The 11,493-nt window shown below is 36.2% G+C and overlaps 1 pseudogene; it reads right to left on the bottom strand.

Annotated features, from left to right (window-relative positions):
- Positions 1-426: 426 nt before the first annotated feature.
- On the bottom strand, positions 427-1,002 carry LOC122731820 (annotated as a pseudogene).
- Between the last annotated feature and the right edge of the window lie 10,491 nt (positions 1,003-11,493).

Consider the following 11,493-nt stretch of genomic DNA (forward strand, 5'->3'; position numbering starts at 1 on the left):
GCATTTGGCAGCCAGTTCTCCCTCTCCAATTTCCTATTCCTATGATGCTCTGTGGGCTGCCTGCAGACAGGTCCTCTATGTAACCCCTACCCATATTTAGAGGATCCAGGCTAAACCTGAGGGGAGAAGTCAGTAGACACTGTGTACTTATGGATATGTGTGACTGTTTTGTAGGTTTACTGACCTTGGATCAGCCGAAGTGTCTGGAGTAAGGGAGTAAAAAGAATAAGGAGAAACTAGGCACATGTTTTCTCTCTGGGGCTATTACCTCAACCCACTCGTGGAGCAGAACAGTGGGGTAAGAGGAATTCTTTTCCAAATTCTCCTATGGTTCTCCCAGCCCACAACTGGGGAGGAGAGGCAGGAGAGGTGAAAAATTCCTTTAAGTTACATTTGGGTCTAAACTCCAATCTGTGGGGACAGAGCCTATCTATCTCCTTCAGAAAACTGAGGAAGGGGGTATGGGAAGGGGGTCCAATAAAAGAACTTGACTCCTCTGCCATCTCTGACTATGATGATTTCAGCCTTGTGCTCCAGCTGTAGGGCCTGCAGAACTCTAAGACGTGTGGCCTCATTCAACCCATGGAACTCCTCATCCTCTATGTCATCTCCATTGGTTAGTTCATAAAAAGTAAATACAAAGTTGTTCTGGCCACTCTTGGAAACCCATTGGTAGATGAGCTTCCCCCATTCTTCTGGTCTCTGCCACATGATTAAGCTGGACTTGTTCTTATCCAGCCACTCCAGCTTTCCTTTCTTCCTTAGTTTCTCCAACACAATCTGGATAGATTCCATGGGAAGCTTCCTTTGCAGCTTGTTGTTGAAAAGAGGGCTTTCTTGAGCCTCTGTCACTGTCATGCTGGACTGTTGGTGCAGGCAGCAGAAGGACAAGACCAGGGAGCACGAGGCCACCAGCTGCTTATGTCAGGTGTCCACATTCGGCTGTAACATGAAGAAGGGAGGGAAGCAGTATTGCCATGGCCACTCAAAACTAGTTGCCATCATCACCCAGGGAAACCGGGATCACTGTGAATGATTCTCTAGGATTTTCTAAGGATAACATATTATCAGCACAGAGTGATAGTTTGGTCTTCTCGTTACCTACTCTAATTCCTTTAATTTCTTTTTCTTCTCTTTTTGCTATAGCTAACATTTCTAGCACAGTGTTAAATAATAGAGGTGATAATGGACATCCTTGCTTCACCCCTGATTGTATTGGGAAGGCTTCTGGCTTATCCCAATTTCAGATAATGCCTGCTGATGGTTTTAGATAAATATTACTTATCATTTTAAGGTAAACTCCATTTATTCCTATGCTCTCTTGTGTTTTTTTTTTTAATGGGTATGGCTCCTTTATTTTATGAAAGGCTTTTCTACATTTATTGAAATAAACATATGATTTCTGTTGGTTTTGTTAATGATATGATTAATTAAGTTGATAGTTTTCCTAATATTGAACCAGTCCTGCATATGATCCTTGTGATATGATGCTGTAATCTTTTTGCTAGTATTTTATTTTTAAAATAATAAATATTTTATTTATAGTTTTGAGTTCCAAATTTTTTCCCTCTTTCCCTCTCTCTTTTCTCCCCTCTCTGAGGTTTTCAGCAATCAGATATGGGTTAAACATGAATGATTATGTAAAACATTACCATATTAGTCATTTTGTACATGAAAACTTGAATTAAAAAATGAAATAATGTGAAAAATAGCATGCTTCAGTCTGTGTTTAATCAATATCAGTTCTTTTTTTGGAGGTGGATAATATGTTTCATCATTAGTCTTTTGGGGTTATTTTGGTTCATTATATTGCTGAGAATAGTTAAGTCATTCACACTTATTCATCAAACAATATTGCTGTTCTGTGCACAGCATTCTCTTGGTTCTGCTCACTTCACTATACATCACTTCATACAAGTCTTTCCAGGACTTTCAGAAATTATCTTGCTTGTCATTTCTTATAGCACAATAATATTCTATCACCATCATATATGACAGCTTGTTTATCCATTGCCCAATTGATGGGCATTCCTTTGATATCCAGTTCTTTTGCTAGTATTTTATTTAAAATTTTTGCATCAATATTCATTAAGGAGATTGGTCTATAATTTTCTTTCTCTGTTTTGGCTCTTCCTGGTTTGGGTATCAGCACCATATTTGTCTCATAAAAGGAATCTGGTAGGACTTCTTCACTTTTTTTCTCAAATAATTAATATAGAATTGGGATTAATTGTTCTTTAAGTTTTGGTAGAATTCACTTGTGAATCTTTCTGGCCCTGGGGATTTTTCTTAGGAAGTTCATTGACAGCTTGTTCAATTTCTTTTTCTAAAATTGGGATATTTAAGTATTTTATTTCTTTTTCTGTTAATCTGGGTAATTTACATTTTTGTAGGTATTCATCTATTTCATTTAGACTGCCAAATTTATTGGCATACAATTGGGCAAAATACTTCCTATTATCTTAATTTCCTCTTCATTGGTGGTGATTTTACCTCTTTCAACTTTGATACTAGTAATTTGGTTTTCTTCTTTCTTTCTTTTTTTGATCAAATCAACCAATGGTTTATTTATTTTGTTGTTTATTTAAAAAAACAGTTTCTAGTTTTATTTATTAATTCAATGGGTTTTTTGCTTTCAGTTTTATTAATCTCTCCTTTGATTTTCAGGATTTCCAGTATTGTGCTTAATTAGAGGTTTTTAATTTGTTCATTTTCTAGTTTTTTTTTTTTTTACTTGCATGCCCAATTCATTGATCTTCTTTTTCTCTATTTTAGATGTAAGCAGTTAGGGATGTAACTTTCCCCTAATACCACTTTGTCTGCATCACATAAATTTTGATATATTGTCTCATCATTGTTGTTTTCTTTAATGAAATCATCAATTATTTATATAATTTGTTCTTTGACCCAATTGTTTTTTAGGATCAGGTTAATTTCCAATTGATTTTTAATCTTTCAATTGTTCATTATTGAATGTAATTTTTATTGCATTATGATCTGAAAAGGATGTTTTTACTATTTCTGCTTTTCTGCATTTGGTTGTAAGGTTTTTATGCCCTGATACCTGGTCAATTTTCATGTAGATCCCATGTAATGATGAGAAGAAGGTATATTCCTTTCTATCCCCACTCAATTTTTTCCAGAGATCTATCATATCTAACTTTTCAAGAATTTTATTCATTTTCTTAACTTCTTTCTTGTTTATGTTTTGGTTAGATTTATGCAGTTCTAAGAGGGGAAGGTTAAGGTCCCCCACTAGTACAGTTTTATTATTTGTTTCCTCCTGTAACATATTCAACTTCTTCAAAAATTTAGATGCTATACCATTTGGTGCATATATGTTATGTATTGTTGATATGCCTTCATTGTATATGGTACTTCTCAGCAAGCTATAGTTTCTTTCTTTATCTCTTTTAACTAGATCTACTTTCGCTTTTGCTTTGTCTGAAATCGTGACTGCTATGCTTCTTTGCTTCAGCTGAAGAATAATCGATTCTGTTCCAGCCCCTTACCTTTACCCTGTGTGTATCGCTCTGCTTCAAATGTGTTTCTTGTACACCAGATATTGTAGAATGATCATTTTTAATCCATTCTTCTATCTGCTTCTATTTAATGGGTGAGTCCATCCCATTCACATTTATAGTTATGACTAATTATTTATTTCCCTCCATGCTATTTTTTCCTATTTATCCCCCTCCCCAACTCTTACCGCCCCACACACCTTTTTCCTCCTCACAAGTATTTTACTTCTGATCACTGCTTTCTCCAATATCCCCTCCTTTGTATTAGCCCCTTCCCCCATTGTATTATCCCTGTCCCTTTTTTACTTCCATGTAAGGTAAGATAGATTTCTATATCCAACTTAGTGTTTATGTTATTCCCTCTTTGGGTCAACTTTGATGAGAGTAAGGTTTAATCTTTGCCCACCCACCCCCATAATCCCCTCCATTATAATAGTTACTTCATGCATCTTTTTTGTGTGGGAAAGTTTACCCCATTCAGTTTTCCCCCTCCTTCTTCTTCCATTCAGCTGAAGTATGGTGACAAAGCCCAGAAGATCAGGAACAGAACTGTAGAGCTATTTAGTTACAAGTATTATAGTATAATAAAAATCTATTTTTCTGCAGAGCTCTTAAGTATACAAAGTGCTTTTTTGACATCAGACTCATAACGATATCAGTTATCAGTCCTATAATGTCTTACATAGTAAGTTCCAATAATCAGTGTTTTAGGTGAAATCACTGCTCTTAAATAAGTATTGATTATAATCCCATTGTGGTAACAATAAGAAATTCACTACAGAAAAATCACATTTTATCTTGTTATAACTAGTACTTATGCTAAGTGGATGCTTTTTCACTACACATTTAGAAACTTGTTATAAAAGGGAAAAGCAGGGAACAGTGACAAAGTAATCCTTCAGGCTTAGGGCTAAGGTACAGAATGACAACATGTGCATGCCAGGATGGAGTATCTTTAGCTCTGTTTGATTCCAGGTAAGAACCAAAGTTGATCTATCAGACAACTATACCTGAATTCAAAACTCAAAACAATGTCAGCTATGGTTCTAAGAGTTTTTACCTAAAATCATGTTTCATTAATCACAACTTAGGTTTAGATAGAGTTATTTTTCCTCTCAGGGAGTTGTAATAATGTTGTAAATATCAATAATTAGAGATTGCTTCTATATTATACACTTTTCCTTACTGGTTTGAAACTGAAGTCAAAGCTGAAAGCTGTTCTTAGGACAGTATGTACAATGGTTAGAGACTGAATTTTTTTTATAGGAATAAAAATATTTGCGTGTGTGTGTGTGTGTGTGTGTGTGTGTGTGTGTTAATTTCTAGCTTTTAACTAAAGCCAAATCATTGTTCTTTACTGAGCATGTAGCAAGATCTTAAATCTTAAAATACAGATGAGAATATTTTAAGGGATTCACTGTTATGCCCACTTCACAGAAAACCATTACTACTATCTTCTTTATCTCTAAAAAGGTTTTCTTTGAATTCAAAACATATTTACAAGTCTTTTAGAAATTAAATCCATAACCCAAAAGAATTAAGGAGTTCACATCCTAACAATATCTCTAATACAATGAATTATTAAACTAATATTATACCCTTTTACATATTAAAAATAATAAATTTCACTTAAAATGATACCAGAATCAATTCAATTACACCTGGATCCATATTCCAAATATTATCATATAAAACCTTAATTTATAATTTTAATTATTTAGTATTATATTTTACACAAGAGCTATTTATTCTAAGCATCTAACATTATTGGATTTCCTGTTTTTAAGCTATTCCACTACAAAAGATTTTTAAAGTGGCAGTATACAATAGATTTTTAACTATAATAAATCCTATCACACTTAGGAAGCAGTTCTTATCAGATTCCTCTTTCCCCCTATAAGAGAAAGTATCATGTGGAATAAGAGAGGTTAACACATGCCAACCTCCATTTTGATCATTTTCCCCTGTAACTTTGTCTATTGGCTTTCTAATCAAGCTACAAAATTTTTATTCTCAATTTTTCTACTTAAAACAAAATAAACCTTTCTCACACCTTCTCAACACGCTTAAACTATCTGAAACTGGCATTATGGTATTGTAACGATTGGAATGACGCCACCTGCTGGAGACTTACTGTAGAAAAGCTCTGCCATGAAGTGAAGGTCTATGAGGGCAAGACTATAAGTCTTTTCTTTGGCGTCAGGAAGTGACATTTGCTTGTGGGAAGAAGAAGGGGGAGGCTGGTGCTCTGACTCTCTCTCTTTCATGTGGACTCTGGTGGAGAGGGGAGCTAGAAATGTGCTCTCCCTTTAATAGATAGATGAATGTAGGCCTTTCTCTCTCTCTTTACCAAATTCTTATTCTCCTTAATAAATGCTTAAAAGCCTAACTCTTGCTAAAGCTTACAATTTATTAGCGACCACTCATTAGATATTTTAGACAGACTAGCTAGAATTTTAGCTTTAACAGTATTAATCCCTAATCCTTCTTCACCTTCCATATTTTCCCTCAGGCTTTTATTTCTCTTTTCTAATCTTTCAAACCCATTATTCAGACTGCCTACTTTCCTTTACATTCTAACAGATCTCAGACTGCTAATATCCTACTAAAGTCCTATTTTTCCAAGTAAATTTCAACCCAGGAGATTCTGCCTGTCTTAATTTGCCTATTAAAAAAATCAGGTGTTCTCTAGGAAATCAAAAAACTAAACTGTCCCAATAGAAAAAGACATTTGTGGGACAAATACTTAAAAGAAATCCATTAAGATTTTTTTTAGTAATTACAACAACTTCTAAGAGATGTGCAGTGGCTTATATACAATAATGGGGTGCTGGCTGTTCCCAAACTCAGTTACAAAGCATTTAAAAAAATAAACTGTAGTCACTCTCCTTTTTGTTCTGCTCTTCACCATTTTGGAGTTCAGAGAAAATTGACATATAATAAGTTACAGATCAAGAGAATTATTATTTCTCTCACATCCACCAATATTTCTCATAAAACTCCAGGGTCTTTGCCAAGAAAATCCCAAATGCGGTCACAAAGAGTTGGACTGAACTGAACAACAATTTTCACATTATGCAGAAACTCATCCCTTCAATCACCACTTTTCTCTAGGTTTCAACCTCTCCCTAGTTAGTGGCTCTTTCCCTACTGTCTACAGACAGTCTCAGGTCTTCCCCAAACTTAAAAAAAATCACTTGACCTTAAGATCCACCCAAACTTTTGTCTGACATTTCCCTCTAAGGTTACAAATGATTGCAATGTCTAAATCTGGCTTGTTCTCTCTTCCCATATCTTTTGACTTTTCTGCAGCTTCGGAAAGTGTTGGCTTCTTTCCCTGCCCTGGCACTTTCTTCCAACTGGCTTCTTCTGATTGCATTCTTTCCAGATTCTAATGACCTTTTCCCAGTCTCCTTTGTAAGATGAACATCTATGTTCAGTCCACTAAGTGTGGTTATCTCCCAGGAATGTCCTAGACCCTCTTCATATCTCTCTCTACACCCTCCAATCTCATTAACTCTTTTTTTTTTTTTTTTTTAGTGAGGCAATTGGGGTTAAGTGACTTGCCCAGGGTCACACAGCTAGTAAGTGTTAAGTGTCTGAGGCCAGATTTGAACTCAGGTACTCCTGACTCCAGGGCCGGGGCTCTATCCACTGCGCCACCTAGCTGCCCCAACTCTTAAAAATTTCATTATCATTTCCTTTCAGTTGACTCCAAGGTCCATGCATCTAACCCCAGGGACTCTCCTAAATTAGCTCCAGTTCTACATTATCACTGTTCAGTCATGTCTGATTCTTTAGGACTCCATTAGGGGTTTATTTGGCAATGATCCTTGAGTAGTTTGCCATTTCCTTCTCCAGCTCATTTTACAGAAGTGGAACTAAGGCAAACAGGATTAAGTAACTTGCCCAGGGTCACATAGCTAGTAAGTGTCTGAGGCCAGATTTAACTCAGGAAGATGTCTTCCTAACTCCAGGCCCATCACTCTTTCTTTCTTTTTTTTTTTACATATAAGGTATTTTATTTTTTTCCGTTACATGTAAAGATAGTTCTCAACTTTTGTTTATACAAGCTTTACAATTTCAGATTTTTCTCCCTCCCTCCCCTCCCTCCCCTCCCTCCCCCCTCCCCCCTCTCCTAGACAGCAGGTAATCTGATATAGGTTATATCTATATATCTATATACATATACATATACATATACATATATATATATACACACACACACACACATATATATACACATAATAACATTAATCCTATTTCTGCATTAGTCCTGTTATAAGAGAAAAAATCAGAGCAATGATGAAAAACCTCAAAATAGAAAAAAACAACAGCATCAGAAACAAAAGAAATAGTATGGTTTATTCAGCATCTATACTCTGCAGTTCTTTTTTTTTTTCCTCTTGAATTTGGAGATCCTCTTCTATCATGAGTTCCCTTGGAACTCTTCTGAACCATTGCATTGGTGAGAAGAATATAGTCCATCACAGTAGATCAACACTCAATGTTGATGATACTGTGTACAATGTTCTTCTGGTTCTGCTCATCTCACTCATCATCAGCCCACGCAAGACCCTCCAGGTTTCTCTGAACTCCTCCTGCTCATAGTTTCTTACAGCACAATAGTATTCCATTGTATTCATATACCACAACTTGTCCAGCCATTCCCCAATTGATGGTCACCCCCCTCAACTTCCAATTCCTTGCCACCACGTAAAGAGCAGCTATAAATATTTTTGTACATGGGGGTCCCTTTCCCCTTTCCATGATTTCTTTGGAAAAAAGACCTAAAAGTGGTATTGCTGGGTCAAAGGGTATGCACAGCTTTATCGCCCTTTGGGCATAATTCCAAATTGCTCTCCAGAATGGTTGGATCAGTTCACAGCTCCACCAACAATGAATTAGTGTTCCAATTTTCCCACAGCTTCTCCAACATTTATTATTTTCCTTTTTTGTCATTTTAGCCAATCTGATAGGTGTCAGGTGGTACCTCAGAGTTGTTTTAATTTGCATCTCTCTAATCATTAGAGATTTAGAGCATTTTTTCATATGGGAATAGATAGCTTTGGTTTCTTCATCAGAAAACTGCCTGTTCATATCCTTTGACCATTTCTCAATTGGGGAATGACTTGGATTCTTATAAATTTGATTTAGTTCTCTATATATTTTAGAGATGAGGCCTTTCTCAGAAGTACTGGCCTCAAGAATTGTTTCCCAGCTTTCTGCCTCCCTTCTAATTTTGGATGCATTGTTTCTGTTTGTACAAACATTTTTTAATTTAATATAATCAAAATCATTCATTTTGCATTTTATAATATACTCTATCTCTTGTTTGGTCATAAACTGTTTTCCTTTCCAAAGATCTGATAGGTAGACTATTCCTTTCTCTCCTAATTTACCTATGGTATCACTTCTTATGCCTAAATCGCCCATCACTCTTTCTACTTCATCACTTAACTTCTCTCTTCCACATCACCAGCTGCCAGTTTCATGTCTCCCAATGAATATTTCATAGGTATCTCAAACTTAATAAGTCTAAAATGGAATTCATTCCCCCCCCCATACTTACTCTTCTTTCAAGCTTCTTTATTTCTCTTTGGCGCATCACTAGCCTTTTTGTGATGCAGGTTTGCAACTTTATTCATCCTCAACTCTTCCTTCACCCTGCACTTCCTCATGCCTTATCAGTTGCAAATTAATATTGGTTTTCTGGTATCCACCTCCTCTCCATTCATACTGTGATTTTCCTCATTCAGGATTTCATCACCTCTCAAGTCAACTATTGAAACAATCTCATTCATACTCCTACATTATCTATATATGATTTGTTATTTCCATTAAATGATTGATTTTTTTTTGCTGAGTATATCAAATTTCTCCCTAAACCTCCAAAAGTATCATATAAATGAAATGTAATATATTAGTGTGTATCTACACATATATTATGCATAGGAAATTTATATGTGTTCATAAATATATACTTCTTGTATATATGCATAAATATATACAACATATATGTGCAAACAGAATCCACACATACATTTATATTTATCTATATATGTATATGCAGATACATGCACAAATCCTTATATTTCTATCTATATAGTTATATGTATATACATTTACATACATATATGTTTATATACACAGAAGGGAATGATATCTAATAGAACAACCCAAGACTTTGGAGCCAAGCTGTTAAATAAATCCTTTAGATGTCAGAAAGAGGAGTTCATATTTAACCCTAAGACTAATATGGATCCATTGGAGATTATTGATCAAGGAACTGACATGGTTTGACTTGTGCTTTAGGAATTCTGAAAATCTATGGTCTATGATCTATAAGATTTGCTAAGTATAGAATACACAGAATGGATTTTTTTTCTTCTGACAAAAAACTCCAGCCTAGGGAAGAAAAGAGAAATAGCAATTAATAAACACCTACTAGGTGCTGGGAACTTTCTAAATATTATCTCATTTTATCCTCACAACAACCATAGGAGGTAGGTATGATCATTGTCCCCACTTTATATTTGAGGAAATTAAGGATAAGAGAAACAAAATAACTTGTCCAGGGTCACACAGCTGGTAAGTATCCAAGATTGGATTTGAACTCAAGTCTTCCTGAGTCCAGGGCCAGTGCTCTATCCACGAAACTTTCCCCTTAGATCACTCTAAGGTAATTATTAGGAGTACTCTGTCACATGAGAGGCTCAATCATCAACCAAGGTTATAGTTGAATTGTTTCACTTTCATTTCCCAGTGAGTCAGATGATAGTTTCAGGAAACAGGATTTCCAAGCTCTGAAAGTGGCTCTTTTAGAAGGCATGGTGGCCTTTGTGACCCAGGTAGCCTGGGAAGCTCTGTGACTTTATCATTTGGGTCTTGTCCCCAAATATGGACATGTTTTCAGAGACAGATAAGATCCTGTATTGAAAGCTGGAAGAGACATCAGAGCTCTTCTAGAGGATCTGCTTCACTGCTGATGAAATGAAGTTCAGAGGGGTTAAGTGACTGGTACAAAGTCCTGATGGCAGTAAGTGGCAAAGCTGGAATCCTACTTCAAGGCCACTGACTGAAAATCCAGGCCTGTGGTGGAACTGGGCAAGATGATGTCTCTCTATTCTAGGGAAGTGGCCCTTATTCTCCTTTCCCAGCTCCCCTGGCTCCTCTCAGGTGGGTGGGACCTTGTCGTTGAGCCCTGATTGCCTGGATGGCTCCACCTTGGAGGGATTTCCTTACCTATGGGCTACTCTGACATTCTCTTTTCTGCATCTTCTTTGTCTCCCTTTCCTGGTGTGGTAGGATATTTCAGACCAGAGAATACTGGGAAGAATTGGGTATATTCACATTTCCAATTTGGATTCTAATCCTGTTTGTCTCTCAGGACCCAAATAAGATTCTATGTCCTGTATGAAGCTGCCCCTAATAATGGAACCACAAAGTGACCTTTTCCTGCTTTCACTTATTGCATTATTATTTTATTCATTTTATCTTCCTGGATAATCTGAAGGGGTGCCAGATCCAGTATCAATAAACCCTAATTTCTCCCTCTTAACCTCTCAGTCCAGCTCAAAATGATCTCAAATCATAGTATCAAGGAGGAAAACATGTCACTGAAAGAAAAGCTGTTTCCTTCTCTCTTTATTATGTTTTTGTAAGTATATTTTTTCATGAATTTTGTGTATAGCAAATAATATATAAATATGTTCTCTTACCATGTCTACACATGCAGAAGTAATGTAAGTGGGGGTTATGAAGGTGGGGTGTCAGATCACCCCAAATTGGCTCATGTAGTCTACCAAGGTAAAGAAAGTGACTTTGAAAAGTCTCTGCCTTGAAATCGGACCATTCTAGGACAATGTGGGACCTATTTACCTATCAGGAAGGTATTCTCTCCCCACAAAATTAATACCAGGGAAAGAGGGTCTTGCTCAAGATATAGTTAATGCTTTTGGCAACTAGGTAT

Source organism: Dromiciops gliroides, chromosome 6 (genome assembly GCF_019393635.1).
Source record: "Dromiciops gliroides isolate mDroGli1 chromosome 6, mDroGli1.pri, whole genome shotgun sequence".
Taxonomy (NCBI): Eukaryota; Metazoa; Chordata; class Mammalia; order Microbiotheria; family Microbiotheriidae; genus Dromiciops; species Dromiciops gliroides.